This window comes from Dermacentor albipictus, chromosome 1, assembly GCF_038994185.2.
Source record: "Dermacentor albipictus isolate Rhodes 1998 colony chromosome 1, USDA_Dalb.pri_finalv2, whole genome shotgun sequence".
NCBI lineage: Eukaryota > Metazoa > Arthropoda > Arachnida > Ixodida > Ixodidae > Dermacentor > Dermacentor albipictus.
Window position 1 is genome coordinate 367,446,008 of NC_091821.1, and position 18,567 is coordinate 367,464,574.

At 47.9% G+C, this 18,567-nt stretch overlaps 1 protein-coding gene across 1 annotated transcript in view; it reads left to right on the top strand.

Annotated features, from left to right (window-relative positions):
• Window positions 1-1,562: 1,562 nt before the first annotated feature.
• ninaC (STKc_myosinIII_N_like and MYSc_Myo21 domain-containing protein ninaC) overlaps window positions 1,563-18,567 on the top strand; it is a 172,409-nt gene continuing 155,404 nt past the window's right edge. The window contains exon 1 of the mRNA XM_065434723.2: window positions 1,563-1,658. The gene's annotated coding sequence lies outside the window, so the exon portion shown is untranslated. The remainder of the gene's footprint in view (window positions 1,659-18,567) is intronic.

Consider the following 18,567-nt stretch of genomic DNA (forward strand, 5'->3'; position numbering starts at 1 on the left):
TGTATACTACAGTGTTCCGCGAACTTACCGATCTGAGGCCGAATTCACAAAGCTCTTAGTTCGTAAGTGTTTCTTTCCATTGGGTGGCCGCGCCTTCGATAATATTATGAAAGACATCAGGATTGGCTGGAACTTTTCTTACGAACAATTCTAGCGTAAGGAATTTTTGTGAATTCACAAAAATCTCACACGCTTTCACAACTACGATCACCACGATCTGCTGCAGGCTCATCAAGAATTAACATTTCCCAGTCATATGAGTTTGATTTGTTTGTTTCTTTCTAGTCCCCCCTCCCATCCTTTTTTTTCAACAACTGTATGCAGGGAGATGTTTGTTGTTGTTATTGTTGTTTATACTCTCCTCTTCATGTCAATTCAAACCCCTTCTTTGAAGTAGCAAGCCCGCCATATAGTACGGCTGACATGTTCGGTTTCCATTAAACTCTTTCTCTCTCTCTCCCAAACAATACGCTGGAAGGTGCGGGAAGCGCGGCGCACCAGTATATTACCTGTGAAGTCACTTATTACGAGCGAACTGTGAGTGGTGAGATCACCGCTTACCGAGATTTTAGCGTTAGCAGCGTACGCGTACGCTTTCAGAAAGCAGCGAGGAAGAAAAATAAAAGCCACTTCACTTGTGCCGTTTTGCAAGAGCGCCCCGCTGTGAGGAATGGAAGTCGGCCATGGAACACCTCCTACTGTCGTGTCCTGTTTCGTGCAGTGAAAGAGGCTTCCGTGCGAGAGCCGAAACGTCACTTTCTTGTTAGAGTTTTTAACCTACAGTCAGCGTGCTTCTTCCCTTCTCTTTTAACCCAAATCTGCTCAGACAGACGGGTTCCATGAAACCAATGATCGGCATGCAGTACCTACTACGTTATATATATTATATATATATATATATATATATATATACAGAGAAAGAGAGGGAGGGGGAGAGAGAGATGGTTACAATTAACTTACAGATCCGTCACAATAATCCATATAAATGTTCGTTTCGTCAGCACACTCCGCATTCAACTTTCCGACATATGGGTACATAAGAAGACGCGATAGTTAACCGCTGTACAAGACCTTGGAAAGTGAAAAAAGAAAAGGAAAAAGGAAGGTGAGAAATAACTCCGCGGGAGAAAAGCTTAAAAGAACGCGCTGAACTGTGTTGCCGCGGTTACTAAATGATATAAGAGCGTGGCGATTACTTTATTGTCGACTGCTCCAACAATCCCCTACCCGCATTTACGAGTTCCAATAAGCGATGCCATTAGGACAGGAATTTAGCTTTGTGTTCTAACCCTCTCAGACTACATGGACTATGAAGGTAAAAGGCATGAGGTAAATGACGCGGCGCAAACTTCTTACTGTTTAGGTGAGCCAAACGAATCGATGCGTAATGCATGTTACGTGAGTGAGGGACCGGGCGCGAAGCTACGTGCATCTGGAGCGACGAGGAAAGGAAGAGAGAGAGAGTGAAACGAAAGGAGAGGAAGGAGGCTACGAACGGAGGGAAAGAGACGAGAGAAAAGAAGCGGAAAAATCGACTTCAGCGCCACCGCTGTTCCGTCGCCTGCGCGCGGCGCGTAGAGCAGTCGAGCGCGTGGGCCAGTGTGTCGTCTGCTCTCGTTGTGGATTGGCTTGGATTTCAAAACGTCGCCGCTGCGAAGGCAAGTGCCGTGCTTCTGTTTGGGTTCCTCGTCGTTGGTCGAGCGAGCAGCGTACGGGATTAGCTTCGCGATTATCTTTTGAGCCGATCGAGAAGCGGCTCGGTATGTCCTTCCCCGAGGGTCTCCGAAGTCGTCCTTCCGACGCGCGCGCGCGTGCTATGCGTTCCATACTCGAACGCGCACCACCGCTCGCGCGCGCTCTCTTTGCGGCACAAGAGAGGCGGACGCTTTTTGGAATGATTTGGCCACTGCTTCCTGCGCAGTTTAAAAAGTTGAACGTAAAAATAATCTGGGTAAAGAAAAGACAAAGAAAAGAAAGCGAACATTCAGTTACAATTTTTTTTTCTTCTTGTGTGTTGGGACGCTTTGTATGCATTCCGGAGCGGTGCAGTGTGTCGTCGAAACTGGTTCAGAATTTTTCCGCTACGTATATCAGTAAAAAAATAAGAAAGGAGAAAAAAAAAGGCTATCTGTGGAATCCTCAAAACCCGCGGCTGTAATGAACCCTTAGAATCTTCGCATTCCTGCCCTACAACAGTTTACGGTTGACAATGCGCAACGGATTAACAAGGAAACAGGACCACTTGGCTCAACTCTGTGCCCTTAGCTCTACGATGTTGTTCTCCCCACTAGATCTTACAAGTGCTCACAACGCCGTTATCTTTTGTAATTGACTGAGGTGCCATCTTCGTGTTCCTGTCCGATGGCTGTGTACCCCGTTAGCAAGAGCTCCAGCTAGGCTTTTCGCTGGCTGGTATGCAATAGATTACCCTTTAGAAACTCCGCGAAAGTGGCCGTCGTGTAAAGAGAGATAAGTTCGACTAAGTGACACTTGAAAAAAAAATCTTTTATGACATTTTGCTTTAAGTTAACCGAGAGGTCATGTGAACAAGCCGTAGGCAACACTGCATCCCTGACTGTGCCACATGAACTGTAATGTAGTGATCTTGCTGGAGCGCAGTGGCGGATCTAAAGAACGTCTGGAAATTCGGTGTGTATACTAAGTTCATTGCGACTTCAATATCCATTAATAATTGGAATCAAACGAATATTACCGTCGGCTGAAGGCTCCGAAAATTTCTTCGGTCGTTTTAAGGACAGCGGACGACGACAACGCTTTTGGCAGATTTTGGCAGAAAAACCGCGCTTGCGACAACTAGGTTAGGTAACATCGCACAGCCCCAATACAACATCGCGTCTTTCTTTTTTTCTTTTTGTAACGAACTTATCGAACAAGGAAGTCCTTGATCAACAGGTAGCCCCGTTTGATATGAGAACTCGCCAACCACACAGATCGTGCAAGAATCCGGGGTTAAGCGTTTGCGGATACTTCGCTGACAACGCGGAGATTTGTGCCAACACATGCGAAAACACAAGCGTTCTCAGTGGCCGCTATGCAAAGAGAAATTTGTTGCAGTAAAATAAAGCTGGCCTCCTCGAAATTTATTCCGAATTTAACGCACGCGCTACCCTTCCGAAGACAGTCTGCAGATAATTTTGTCTATCCCGGAGTCGCCTCGGCATTCCTGCCGCGTGCGCAGACAGATATCTAGGAGGAAGCTTTTCGATGGGAGCAGTGCTGCTTGAGTCGTGTCGCAAGCGTCCGGAGGCGTATACAGCGCGACGGAAAAACAAAAACCAAAACCAAAAAGAACGCTAGACGCATATAAGGAAGGAGAGCGACGCATCGCAACTGACAAGCATCTCGGACGACTCTTCGCTCGGCTCTCTCGGATGAGACGTGTTCGTGCGCGGTGTCTTCTTTGACTTTCGCGAAGGAGCTTTAAATAAACACCGGTGACAAAGAGAACGAGGAAGACAGCCGCAGACGGAGGAGAAGACACGAACAAAGCGGCGAGATCGTGCGTTCACGCTTGAGATATACGCACGCGGTGGGGACCGGTGCGGGCTTTGTTTCAACTGAATAAGGAACGTCTCGCGTTGCGCTCGACACACCGATGACGGGAGTATCTATTAGCAGCTTCGAAATTCGGGGCTTCATCGAGGCGGGAGTATACGGAGCGCCGTCATTACGAAAATTGCAGCGAAAACTCGGATCGTCGCGCAGGTGTTTCGGTGGAGACGACATAACTGATTCTCGATGTCGGTGCGTCAGGAATAGAGAAGTTGTTCGTTCCACTAGGCACCTTTCGTGCCGGCCGACAGTTTTAATGGAAGTTGTGATAATCGCCGATTAACTAATTGACCGTCTAACATTCGCTAACTGGCTTTTCATTCCTTACTTTAGAGATGAAAGGAAATTGTAAAATTGAGCTCTATCATAGCTTGAGGCATGTCCGACCAACCTGAGACTATAGCAGCAGTTTCGAGATATTCGTCACCAGACTCGCTGCGAAATCCATCGGTTTTTCCTGTGTTATATATATATATATATATATATATATATATATATATGCCTGCAGTTTCTTCCTTACACATTGCAGTATAAAACTATAGGAGAAAGTTTGGAGCACGAATATAAAAAACTAAGTGCCTGAAGCCACGTCACGTGCCTTGAAGACAACAACAACAAAAAAAATCTAAATAATTAGTCAAGTGGTAATTTTTGATTGCTCTCGATCAAGGGGAGCATTTGTCAGAAAGCTCTTCTTTCGTAAGTGCAGCTGTTTGCGATTGGTCTGCCACCTTCGCTAATAAGCGCTTTCCAACATCGCGATCAGCTGCTGCCTGTTCCGAACAGCTCTAGCATAAGAAAATGTTTGTGAACACGGTATAGTGAATGCCTATACGACGGGGCGGGCATACTAGCAAGCGTGCGCAGCGTTAACTCACTTTCGACATTATTGTTATTATTTGTTTTGAAGACATACATGCGCTTGACAGGAAAGGGAAAGCGAGGAGCAGGCTGGCAACTGCTTCCGACAACCTGAATGAGTTTTAGAGACGCCGGACTGCGCACGAGAGATGTGGGAGCGAAACGAAACGAAATGCGGAGTGGAACACGTTGAACGTAATGCGACCGTGGTGCGTGTTTTGTTGTTGGCGTTTCTGTCGTCTGGATTATTTTTTTTCCTTAGGAAATAACTGACATCAACGGCGTTGGCTGTACATTTAACCAAAGGTTTCACAGCCACCGCGAGACTGACAACAGCTGGCGCCGAGCTCTGTGGGAGGGTTCCTAGTAGAAGAAGCTCAGTAACGTGAAGAGAAGTTAAATTGAAAATCAAAAAAACAAAAAAGAAAGATGGAATCTTCCTTCCGCGAAGAGAATTACATACCCTGTGCTAACTTCATAAGATCTCATTTGGTTGATGCGTTATCATAACATCATGCACTTTGTGTGGAGTAGTAATTCGGCTTCACGCTCCTGTCTCGTGTTTTGCTCGGTCGATTGGACGACTGGCGCGCTCTGGACAGTTGTCCGAAATTCACTTCTAATTAAATAACAGATTCTTTTTTTCTTCAATGATTTCGCCCTCTCCGAATAAGCCGTATGGGGTTTTCATCCGTGACATACTCAGTACGTCATCAACACGCTTACGACCTGGCGTATGACGTCTTGTCAACTTACAATTTCTTCGTTCACGTACCCTGCAGGCTAAGAGAAGGATCGTTGAGTAAAGGGGGACTTAAGGTAATACATGAACTATTAAAGAGAGTAAAACGAACACGGATGAGTCATGCAATTAAGACCACCAAGGGCCGAATTCACAAAGCTTATTGTTCGTAAGTGCTCTTTCCCATTGGCCGGCCGCCGTCGTTAATGACATGTCAAGCGTCATAAGTGGTGGAAATTTTCTCTACGAACAACTCTGTGGCAAGAGTTGTCTGGAAATACGGACCCAAGAAAACATCAGGGAAGAATTCACAAATCTTTTAGTTCGTAAGTGTTCTTTGCCATTGCCCTACAGACTTATATTGACAATACGATGCTTCTGAACAGTACGTACAGCATCCGGATTGAATAGCATTTGCTCTCACAAGGGATTCTAGTGCAAGATATTTTTGTGAATACGGGCCCAGCTGCATGCGTATAGCAAGTCAAACCGCAAGCCATCATCATCATCATTATTATTATTATTATTATTATTATTATTATTATTATTATTATTATTATTATTATTATTATTATTATTATTATTATTATTATTATTATTATTATTATTATATTATTGTTGTTGTTTACGCCATGAGAATTCGCTCAGAAATCATCTCGGCCCATGTAGACAGAAAAGCTGTTACAAAGGCTGCACTTGCCCAGAAAAAGACGACGAGAAGGCCATTCCCACAGTCCGGTGCTTCGCATTTAATGACTCCGTGCTGGATGCACACCCAGCACCTTAACTGCCCGTCCCCCCTCCCCACCCTAACCCCGCAGGCCCACGTCACCGTCCCTTTCTTAAGTGAGTTTATTCCTTCGCTCCTATATGCAGGTATTGGTTGAAAGAAAGCGTCCCACTTGATCTCTAAACATTCTGAGCTCCGAAAGTTCAAGAACGGCCCGATGATGAACGACGCGGTCCCGGCGACACCACTGGTCACTCGTTAGCTTCGAAACGTTAAGACTGAATCGGTAATGTGGTGCGCAGAAAAGTGCTGGTGCCATCGTGCATAAGCTTCCGTTTTTGAGAATCTTCTCTTATAAACTCGCGACAGTTATAATAGATTGATTCAGTGTTGCAGAAGTGCCCAAGTTCTGTGCGTTTGGGTCCGCTTCATCACTCGTGATTTCTGAAGACGCCTCGCACGCTCGTGGTCGATCGCGCGCTTCATCTTAAGCCTAATCCGTGTACCCGCTGCTCCCAGTGGAAGCGGCGGCGGCATGAGACGCGCATGCGTGCAGTCGAACGGGGCGCCGAGAAGACGGATGCAAAGCGGTGCGCAGGCACCATGACCTTTCGGAGACCGGCGTCATTGATTACGGATGCAATTCCTCTGGCGCACCGGTTGAGAGAAAAGCCTGCGATTGCTGCAGTACGTGCGCGTGTCGACCGGCTTTCTCGATGCTTTGCTAAAAGACCTTGGGAGTGTTGTCGAACGGTGGTGGGCGCCGGGTCGAATACTTGATCGCAGATATGGGGTCGGATAAAACGAAGAATATTTCGGTTCGTGAGAACTGTACGTCGTTGGTTAGTTGTTTCGCTGTCACTTCGTTCGCCTTGACGACCTGGCCCTGGTATGCCCGCGGCCTTACAAAACTTGCATGCTGCGCATGCGAACGCGTTCGCGAATAAGGCCCCACTTCGAGAGTATTCAGACGCGTAGCGGCGTGCGCGTGAGAGTTTGAATTAAGGGTTACGTGAGAGCAAGGGGTTTCTCGGGTGAAAGTTGCACGTACATTATAAATTGTTCCCGTAGCTCCGTGGGGAACCTGCTTTTGCGTCGTCTGTCTTACCTCCCGACTGTTTCTGACGCCTTTGTCATTCTGTCATGTCTGCCACCATTTATTTTTTCTTTGGTTACGTAGACTATCTTAACTTTAGTTGCTTTATTATAGGCTCCATACCTTAAATTAACTTCTATTCTATTTTCCCCTCGACATACATTCGTGCGATTGTCATAAGAGGCCAACAAACATTGACACCAAGGACAACATAGGGGAAATTACTCGTGCATAACAAATGAAATAAAGAAACGACAAATTAATGGAAACGCTTAATGCGAAGGTTGTGGGATCGTGCCCCACCTGCGGCAAGTTGTTTTTTCATCCATTTTCATTTCCATTTATTTATCGTTTCATTATTTCATTTATTAAGCGCAAGTAATTTCCCCTCTATATGTTGCACCTTGGTGTCAGTGTTTGTTGGCCTCTTATGATATGACTAATAAAAAAGTCGGGCCAGTCGGTTAACCCCCTTTCTTCTCGTTTATTCGTGCGATTGGTAGTTTATCAGCGTATAGCTAGCAGAAAACGACAGAAAGAAAGTTAATCGAGTAATCTGTGAGTTGAGTGGAAGCACGGGAACGCATGCATCAGGAAAAGTTCGTGTGTTTGGTTACGAAAATTTGTGAATTTCTCATCACAACGATATTCAATAAAAGCGGGCTGTGCATATGAGTCTGTCGGTTCTGTTGTGCGCTATCTTTTCTGCCAAGTGCATCTGACGTTCAAATACATAGGAAATCGATCCTATCAAGCAAGGATGGCGAACTATGCCTTACAGATAAAAAATAACAGCATTCCCTCAAAGGAACGTAACCAAGGCCGACAAGAAAAAAAAGCGCTTTACGATTCTGACCTTGGAAGTTGAAGGCAACGTCAAGCGCACTTATCAGGCACACTGGAGAAGCCTGGCAACTTCTCTGTGATATCTCAGCCTCTTTTTTGTTATTATTTCTGTTTCAGCGAGTTCTACACGCATACTGACGACCGATCGTCTGCTTGTTTAGTTTTGGTTGCAAGCCAGCTCGAGAGCTGGGAAGTGCCGAAGTCAAAGAACTGTTCCGGCAAATGAAACTCGCTCGTTATTTTTGCGTAGCTATGCCACTGAGCTAGGCACCGTGCCTCTGTTATTTTTACGTTCGACCTTCCCTTTCCTGCGATGCACTAATGGTGCTGGACGAGGCATTCTCTCTAGCGTTTTTAAGGTCTAACTCACACGTTCACTTGCTCTCTTTATTCACCGCAGCTCACTCACGCCATTTGGTTCGGGAGCAGCAGCACGAGATTTGCTGTAGTAGTTACAGAACGGCGGAAATCGCATCGTCGGAAGGGTTAAATCGCGTCGTGTGAATTGGGTTTAACACGATGTACAGGGCTTGTGCGTTAGGTGCACATGTTCATGCTATCCCGCTGAGGAAGAAAGCGCGTGCCGACGCAACGTTCTTGGCATGCCGACACTGTGAAATATTAAGGGGACAATTAATCCATTATACGGAACAACATTAGCAGCGTCAACTGAAAAGGCAGTCGATAGACTTCGATCCATAACAACCCAAACTCCTAGTCATGTGTGCCGAGCGGAATTGGTCATCTTGGCCGAAGTGCATTTGATTCATTCTTTTATTACTAACATAATGAATTTTCATAGATAAGAGTCTTGGTGCATAATACGCAGGGGTCAGAACTGCAATCTACGCGCAACAAACATACGTCAATGTGCGTAGTTGGTGAGGCTATATAACCGCAGTAACTTCTGTATGCTTGTCACTTTTCTCTCAGTCTCAGAATCCACCAGAGGTTCACGACTTCTTCCCTCAGATAAACAGAAAAAGAGAAAAAGGAACATAAGTGACGAATTGATCAAGGAATTGCCATTCGTTAACACGTCGTCCTCCTCGCTGTACTTGTATTCATTGACAGCAGGCATTTCCAGTCTACCTTTAGCGAAGCCATGGACGATAAGATTACAATATATAGTTTCTCAAGAGTCTGTCAAGATATATGTCGTTTCTCAAGAATATGTCAAGACAGCAGTGCCAGTATACCTACGCGTATACAATTTGCTGATAGCTGCAATTACAACAAGGCACAGCGCCGCTTAGCCTTGGTACGTGAAATAGCGTGACTTCTTTTTCAGTTACGAGTATGAACAGCGCTTTTTTTAGTTGTATAGCGATGCAAAAATTATTTTCAGACGATGTTCACTGTGTACAATCTTTCGGAGTTCTGAGAATTTGATGCTTATATGTCATTGGTATTAGAAATTTAACGGCGACATGGGGTGCATGCATGCCTCGACAGAGATAAGGCGGTAGATATAGTGCACACAAATACGTATCTCTGAAAGAAACGCCTACACGAACTCCGCGTCGCAGGAGCGCATAAGAATACAATAGCGCCGGCGTTCATGCTACTCCACCTATAATCGCAGTACGGGGCGCCGCCTTAGCTAAAATTTACATATTAAATATTACGTACACCAACACGCAAACATGGTTAGGTTATCGGACGACAACGGCCGTTAACTATACACACACGAGGGCACGGATGCAACAGCGAACACCACACGCTTCTTTTAGAGGCGTTCGCGCGCAGGGTGATTAAATGTTTTCGTGGCACGCCCTCGATCCTCTTTACTTTAGTCGTATATACAGAGTGTTTCATTGTTCTACGGCTCGCCGATAGACGCGCCCTCTCGATAGCCCCGTGTTATAGCGTGCTCTCGCTCATCTAGTTCTGCAAGAAGGAAGGAACGCTCTGTGCCTCTCTCTGCATATTAATGCTGGGCATCGGGGACCAAATCAGCAAAGCTTTGAGGAATTTTCGTTCGCAAGCGCACCTGTTTGCCGTCGGCCGGCCATCTTTGCGAAATATCTGTCCGACATCGGGATTGGTTGGCATCCAGTGCTCCTACGAATAGCCTTATTGTGAGATTAATGTCCTTCTGAACATGGGCGCGGCGTTGAAAGCAGAAACCGTAAATGTTTGCCTTTACAAAGAAACACAGTGGCTGCGATTTTCTCCCTCATTAAACCTAAACGCTGGAAGCGAACGCGGGAAACTTGCGAGAAGTAAAAGAAAACAACAACAACAAAAAAAACGACAAAGAAAACGTTTCTGAAAAGGAACACTCGAGAAGAAGAAGAAGCTGTATATAAACACACACACACAACGATGTAATTTCTCCTGCTTTCCCGGCCGAATAAGCAGAGCGGGCTAAGGCGCTAAATGGCGCAACACCGCACTGCTACGTATCCCGCACCGCGGCCATCCTCCACGCCCCCTACGATTCCGTATTCTGGTCAAAGCGTTTACATGAAGCTCTCGCGAAGCTTTCTAGAGTTGCCGGCTCAGCCCCGTAGAGTGCAGCGGCCCACCGGCTTGTCCAGTTGGTGTTCACTTGTGGAGGTATACGCGCGAAACCTAGCGCTGCGTATCTATAATACGTGTATACCAGGCACCAGCGCACGGACTGCGAGGATGCGTTCGCGCGCGCTGCTCGAAGGCTCTGTGGAGAATCGGGAACGGAGCGCGCACGTAATCGCGTGTGCACGCGGCGCGTGCGCCGGCCGCGTAATGGTCCGTGAACGAGCCGAGAAATGAAAGCATCCGAGCGAGGAAAACACACAGCGACGAACGACGACAACGACTGTACGACCGGCGCTCCGAGGGGAAGGGGGTGTAATAATTCCTTTTCCTCGTACCACCTATTCTTCTTTTTTTTCTCTACTGCGAGCAATACGTGTGCCTCTCAACGTCTCGGCATATGTGGCAGGCGGTAACAGACGAGTACACGAGTACATGTGTCTTCACGAATACACGAACGTGGTTTAGGGCTCCTCGCGGTAATCTGTTTTCTCCCGAGTCCGTTTTCACCCGAGGCTTTTTCTTTGCTGCTGCCTCACCTGGATGGACGCCGCGCTGAATGCATTCTGTCTTTCGACGCACGACTGTACTATACTTTCGTCTGCGCGTGCGGTTTCTCGAGTCGCCCTTTGTTCTTTTCGTTTCCTTTTCTTTTTTTTTCGCGTCGAGGTTTTTTGCGTTATTGTTATCATCGCCGGATGTTGGTGCGCCTCGCGAGGTCTCGGTTACGTCGGGTACACGGCATTTGTGATGCCGCGCCGTCGTGCGTTACGCGCCTGCTTCTTCTTTTTTCTTTTATTTTGTTTGCGTCGTCTCGAGGCTTGGGTTTTTTTTTTCTTTTTTTTTTTCGTCCCGTGCTTCTGAGAAAGCCGTTTATTGAACGCGCGGCGTAAGGACACGAGAAACGGAAATCGCAGGCATCGTGTGCGACCCATGCTCCCCCAATTAAGAACTGCTGTCGTAACAGATCCGTAGCGGTCGGTGTATGCTACTTGTTGTCTCGCTGCCAGCATCACTAATCGACGCAGTGATCTCGATTGGAGAGACAGACTCGTAAAGTCTCGCATTTCTCTACGATCTGATAACGTGTTAATGGGCCGGCGTTGTGATGGTGAGACATGTTTCTGAGCGGATCGAAGTGTAACCTTGTTATATAGCTTGCCACCTGTGGAAACTGAACACCACACAGAGTTGCTACGTGCTTCAGTAGAATTCGCCGTTGGCTTCCGAGCAACATCGCTTTTAAGCCTGTGCGCAACGCGGCCTGTCGAACACTTGCTTCGTCATCGTTTTTCATCAACATAACCTTCGTCACATACGTTCCTTATATGTATAGCTCCTTCATTATTCTTTCGCCAGAGTGAAGTGTATACGAGTGCAAAACCATGTACAATTTCTCTCATGAGCATGGAAGCCGCTCGGCGAGTGATGAAATTCGTACGAACAGGCACCAGGACTCTGATCCTTTAACACGCTTGGCGCTTCGAAATCCAGGGCAGTGAACAGGACTTTCACTGTAGGCAGGGCTAGACAAAGATACTTTGCCATTGTATCATGTTACAAGATACTCGGGCAACAAGTATTTTAGATACAGATGCAAGATACTTCCGCAATTTTTGTATCCGATACGATACTTGCCATTAGTATCCTAGGATACTTTGATACATTGGCAAATTTCTTATTATAGATTTATATAATGCAGCAGCAAACACGTATGGACAAAAATGTCTGCCTGGAAATTTCTTAACTCCCACCAGCCTTGTTTCATTTGAATGAAATGTCTGTTAGTATCACAAAAGTTATGTCTTTCTTTCTCAAGGTACAATATTTTCATTACAAAACAATGTGTGAAAGCCACTACACGCAAGGCAACCCGTTTCTTGCGTTCTTCAGACTGTGACAAAGCACCACGCAAGAGAAACTTCTATAACGTCACTATAGCGCGGCACCGCAATTTGCGCGAGAGACGCCGCACGCATTGGCGTACGCATCAAGGTACGGTGGATATATGAGCAAGTTCCATGACACCGACGCAACTAAAAACAAGAAATCAAGAAAACAAAAGGACGGCTGCACGCAGACGTTCGCGCGCTTGTTTTTGTCAAGACGGCGAGAGTGCCACCACGTGACTCTGTTCCACCAATATGGACGCGCAGACCTCATCGCATACCCTCGCTGGAGGGCTCTGGCGGAAAAATAAAAGAATGGCTCAGCCTTTAGTTTTATTTCGGTGGCTTAGTGGCCGCAGTACGAAATCGAGTTCAGCCGACGTTATCGTTTCGCACGGTGATGTTGCGATAACCAGTATCTTGTATCTTAAGATACACGATAGATTCTTTCATGTATCGGAAACACAGACACTGATGCATGTCTTGCCAGACGTATCATGATACAGCTACACGGTGTCCAAAGAGTATCCAAGGAAGTATCCAAGATACATGCACCTTCGATACTTCCCAGCACTAACTGTAGGTCTGAGCGTGAAAAGAGCGTAAGAAAAAAAATATACAGAACGCTTCAGCATATTCACCGGTTACGAAGCCATTCGTTTCGACTATAGGCGTTTACAACGGACACCGCCACCTTGTCAAAGACAACTTCTTTGTGATGCACACGACGTCGTCTTCGTCCGCTATCGGCTAGTGGCATCACCTGTTGTGGCCTTCGAAATGCTTGCACAGACGCGACCACTCTCAGAGTATTAGTGCAAGGGGCGAAACTTCGCACGAATTACCAAGCGCCATAGCTGCGCGCGAGCGTATATTGTGGTTAGCGAGTTCGGATGCCAGTGGCAATAATGGCGTAGGGCAAAGTATACTGTTTCTCTTCGTCGTATACGGCGAGGATGAAGCTTAAGGTGAGGAGGCGGCCTGGCGACGACACGATAACGACGACTTTATAACGAAGACGACTTCACGATGATGGACGTCGTCGTCGGCACGGTGGGCGCACAGACGCTGGAAACCCAGTTTGGAGCATTTAACTGCTGTCACCGTAAAAATTATGCAGAGGCCGACGGCCCTGCGGCAGGCATCGAGGCTCCGGAGAAAGACTTTACCCCAACGATTAAGGCTTGAGACGCAAGCTAAGCTCCGCGCATCCACATCATATAGTATAGCTACCCCTTCCTCGAGTAGTCATGCTCGCGGCTGTAGAACGCCAACAGTGCTAACTGATGCGTGCACGTACATTGGTCAGCGATTGAAGCGCGATACTCAAATAGCATGGCGGCCGGCGCTTTTCGCGCCACCGGTGATCGCTGGGTGGTCGCTGAGGAGGCCGGATGCAGTTACTATGCATCAAAAAGATTCTCGCTTTCACGTGACGCAAAAATGCATCATCGCAGTGTCACCAGCGCCCAGCGGTGGCGCAAGAAAGTACCGACCACTATGTTGCCCGAGTATGGCGTTTCAATCGCTGAGCACTGTACATTTGTTGGGGCACAGAAAGGAAACAAACGTGCGTGGGTAGTTGAATTACCGCTAGAATTTTAACGCCAGGTTATGTTCGAACAGAGCCATAAAAGTGTTACCCTGCTCTGTCGATAGTAAGGTCTTTCGCGCGAGGCGTATGTCATTATGGCAATTATACACACAGCCGTGATTTATTTATTGATTGAATAATTGATTGATTGATTGATTGATTGATTGATTGATTGATTGATTGATTGATTGATTGATTGATTGATTTTAACGTCCCAAAGCGACACTGGGGCTTGAGGGACGCTTTAGTAGAGGGCTCAGGATGAATTTGGACCAGTCTATGTTCTTTGACGTGCACCTAAATCTAAGCATGCGGGCGTTTCTGCATTTCGTCCCCTATTAGACGCAGGCGCCGCTGCCGGCAATCGAGCCCGCGTCCTCATGCTCAGCAGCAGAACGCCAGACAAACAGTCGTGGAAACGAGCAACCCCTTAATTATGCCCAACCACACAGAACGATGGCCGGGATAACGTTAGCGATTCCATTCCAATGCTATTCCTTTTCGCGCTGCGTAAGTGGTCCGAGCGGCGCTCCCCCCGCGTTGCCACTGAGATCGGTTGGCCGTTAACGGTGAACGATGACAATGGCATAGACTCGAACGCAAGGAATCGTTACATTAGACCGGCCCATAAGATGTTCGTATTGCCTGCATATATAGCCTTATCGAGAGGGAAACATATGGCTGGCACTAAACTGCAGGGCTGAATTCCCAAAGCTTCTTTGTTTGCGAGCGCTGTCTGCTGTTGGCCGCCCGTCTTCTCTATGTCCAGCAAGGTGATTGGCTAGAATATGCTCTCACGAATTGCTTTAACGTAAGAACAACTTTTTTTGTTGTTGTTCACAAAGCTTTTCATTCGTAAGTGCATTTTACCGTCGGCAGGCGGCGTTCCCTATACAATATTTCCAGCGTCAGGACCAATTGTGACTGCACACTGTGTGACGTAGGATCGGACGGTTCCACTGCGTAACACTACGAACGCCTTCGCAGACTGCGTGACAGTGCTCACAGAAACAGTTCTGTATCGCGTGTATGGGTGTGTGGGTGTGTATGGCTGTTTAAAATTATTTTTCTCTCTGTCGTCTATCGCATCCCTTAGCCCCTCCCCCGGTGCAGGGTAGCCAACCGGAGATGATCTCTGGTTTAACCTCCCTGTCTTTCCTACGCCTCTCTCTCTCTCTCTCCAGCGTCAGGATTGACTGGATATAACTCTAGTGCAAGAGCTTTTTGCGAATACGGGCCCGTTTGTGTACGATTTCGTCGCACGCATTGCGCTCTCTCGCGCGAGAACAGTGAAGGCGAGAGGAGGCGCACACGCTTGAAGAGGCAAGAAGGGAGCACACCGAGACTTGTGCGCGTGTCGCTTTCAAAGCGAGCTCCCTCTGCCGTTTCCCTGGAGCGGCGCCTTCTGCGCCGCCGCCGACACACACAAAGAGGCGTCAGGAGGCGCCCTGCCGAACAGGTGCCGCGAGAAGTAGCCGCCGCCGCCGCCACCTTCGCTGTGGAGGGACCCATGGCGTCCACGCTCGCCGGGCTCGCGCCCGTTGATGCGTGAAGCGAATGCTCGTCCCAATGACAGCGCGTCCAGTTTCCTATAGAGCTTAGGGCCAACGACCGCCGGCACCCATGGTGTGCGCTGCTTGTGATTGCGTACGCGCTGCGTACACAGCCTGCGTCTATTCGCCAAGGAGCGGCGCGCACGCACACACACACAAACTGCTCCTTACGCGACCCTAATTGCTTCGGTAACTGTTCTCTACGCCATCTTAAAGCACTCTCACTGTAGAGCGCAATTACGGAATACCGCGAACTTGCGCATTGGCCAACGCATTTCAGGCCAAATTCACGAAGCTTTTCGTTTGCCAGAGCTGTTTGCCATTGTCCAGCCGCTTGCGCTTAGAATATGTCAAACGATTGGCTAGCATTTGCCCTTACAAGAAGTTCTATCGGAGGAACTTTTGTTTTGTGTGTATAGGTTAATATGGACCGCGACTAGGGCTGCTTGATTATATTGCTTCGCTAAAGTTGGCCGGAACGCTCAGTTGGGAAGTGTAGTTAGAAGGCTTCCTCGTTAATAGAAGGTCACCACTTCGAGGACACTCCTGTGCACTCTCCGCACGGGCGGCCAGGCGGCGTGCCCGTGCCATTGTAAAGCGAGGGATTTCACTCTTCAACGACGGAACGAGTCGCTGGGCCCCGCAATGCGCTTGTCCATCGAAACTATTTGTCTAGTGACACTCCCGTGAACATTGAAACTTGGAACGGGCCAGTATTCACAAAAGCCTCCTACACTACCATTGTGTAGGAGGTTTCGGTGTAGGAGGTTTCAGAGAAATTTTAGCGAATTCTGATGCTAAACATATAATTGGTGAAGGCGGCAGGCCAACGACGAATATTACACATGAAAAGCTTTTTGAATTCACTTCGGCTTCACTGAAAGATGGAGACTGCGTAGTAGCTCTATTGGCTGTATCTTGAAAACACTGGTGCTGGTGGCTACCGCCTACTAGGATAAAATTTACGGTGCCCTGCAATTAAATGCCCTGCCACACAATGTGACCTTGTTCAACTTAATTGTTACTGGCTGTAGTTTGGATTACCTTATTATGACCCATAATTCTTAGTAAGAAGTTCCATAATTCGGCACACGCCATATTTTAACCTATACGGTATATGATACGAGCATTTGTGTATCTGTCCGAATTCTGGGTTCACGGTATCAGACTGTGCGCACACCTTCACACGGTTTGTTTTCGTCATAACATTTCTTCCTTGTTACAAAGATTGTGGAGCAGCCGGTGTCCATTTCTATGATTCTTACCTCTCCTACCTTTCCTTAAGAAACGAACACTGTGTGCAGGACGTTTACCCCGCAGCACGCAGCAATCCGTCGCTCGCGCGTACTACACATTCTCGTATGGGAAACCACGCCCGAAGGTAAATCACACTGCCGTAAAGGAGGCGGCACTGTTCGTCCTTTGAACTTCATCGCTGTCTATAGAAATTTCGTTCTACCGTATAACCATGCCAACGGTAGTAGCACGCAGCCCGTAAGAGAAAGGCTGTGCTTTCCGCACTAGCGCCAAGGAAGCAAGCGAGCGACGATAGCACTGTTGAACGATGTGCAAAAGCTGCGACTTCAAGGATATAAGCAACTGTACAAACAGATTCTCATGAGAACAATAAGTAATTCGCTCAGCGAGCTGAACAAAGGGAAACGCAGTTTCACGTCGCCCAAGCCCCCTTCCCCCCCTACTTGTGTCCCGCGCGTGATGCGTATGAGCAAGTCTCGTCGTGCGCAGCGTTTGCTCTCGTTCTACTCTTTAAGAGGATGACCCGGGTTCGCTCAGGGCAAGCCAAACACAGGGGTGCCCGGTCGTTGTTCCGCGCGTTTCCTTTTCCTCATCTCGGAGCGAAATCTTGCTCGCAGATATAGTATCTGCGGGAAGTGGTTCCTTGGAAACTGTCTGACCTATTCTCTAAGAGGCATTGTTGCTCCTTTTTGCTCTTTTCTTTTTCGACTGCTTGTATAGGCCAGCGCAGTTATAAAGGTATAGCGTGCCGCAAGATGCCGGCTGCGTTCGAGGACGCCGAATAAAATCTCGCGGGAACTAATCAGGAAGATGCGCCAAACATAAACGAAAGAGGAGGAACTCTCTACGAGTGTGGTCGCCCTCTCTCTCTCTCTGTCTCTCGTTCTGCCTGCACCCCATTCGTGCGTGCGGTCGCACGCAATATACCTGCGATACAAATGGAGGAAAAAGAGTGCACGGTGAGACTAAATAAAACGCGAAAGAATAAAAGCAACCAAAACAATGAAAGGCGCGGAGGAGAAATGTTTACGAGCAACTGCATATATAGGATTCGACCGGAGCACAACGAAATCGCCGGCCGCTATGTGGGGCCAATTGGGAAAGTAGGTTTCACGCGTGGCCCAGAGGTGGTCTGCAGTGTGTGTGTATGTGTGTGTGTGTGTGTGTGTGTGTGTGTGTGTGTGTGTGTGTGTGTGTGTGTGTGTGTGTGTGTGTGTGTGTGTGTGTGTGTGTGTGTGTGTGTGTGTGTGTGTGTGTGTGTGTGTGTGTGTGTGTGTGTGTGTGTGTGTTCGTGCGTGCGTTCGTGCACATTGAACGAAAAATCACTCCTCACTTGTGCTCATGCGGAAGGAGGGCAGGTTGGGGAGGGAGATATACGTCGTTCCAGTACTCGGGCGGTCGGCCGATCCGGCGAGACCTTCACCCCTGCGACTGACCTTCTTCCACAACACGGCAAGCAAGGGGGGCGAGGAAGGAGCCCACAAAATCGCGGCCCCTCTGCGCCTTCGCTCTATGGGCTTCCCCGCGCGCGTGCGGCGAAAAACAAACGCTCGGCGCCGTGAACAAATCCATGGTCTCGGAAGAACGGCGGCGGCCGAAGTTCAACCGTTGCTCCCCTTAAAGATGGGACACGGTCAAGTCCGGGACAGCGTCAGTTGCTAGCATTCAGCGCATTTAGTTATTGCCCACGGCGACCTCCGAATATATCATTACGGCGTACCACCTTTGTTCAAGGTGCTGCGAAGGCTTTGCAGCGACCGCTACACATAAGGACAATAAGCCATAATAATACTGTAGCCGTCGTCTGTGTGGTCGTCTCTCATCGTCCTCGTCGTAGTCACGCCGCTATTGCTATTGTCGATTCAGCTACGAGTGCTTTGAGCTGTATAAACAATGAAGGGTAAGA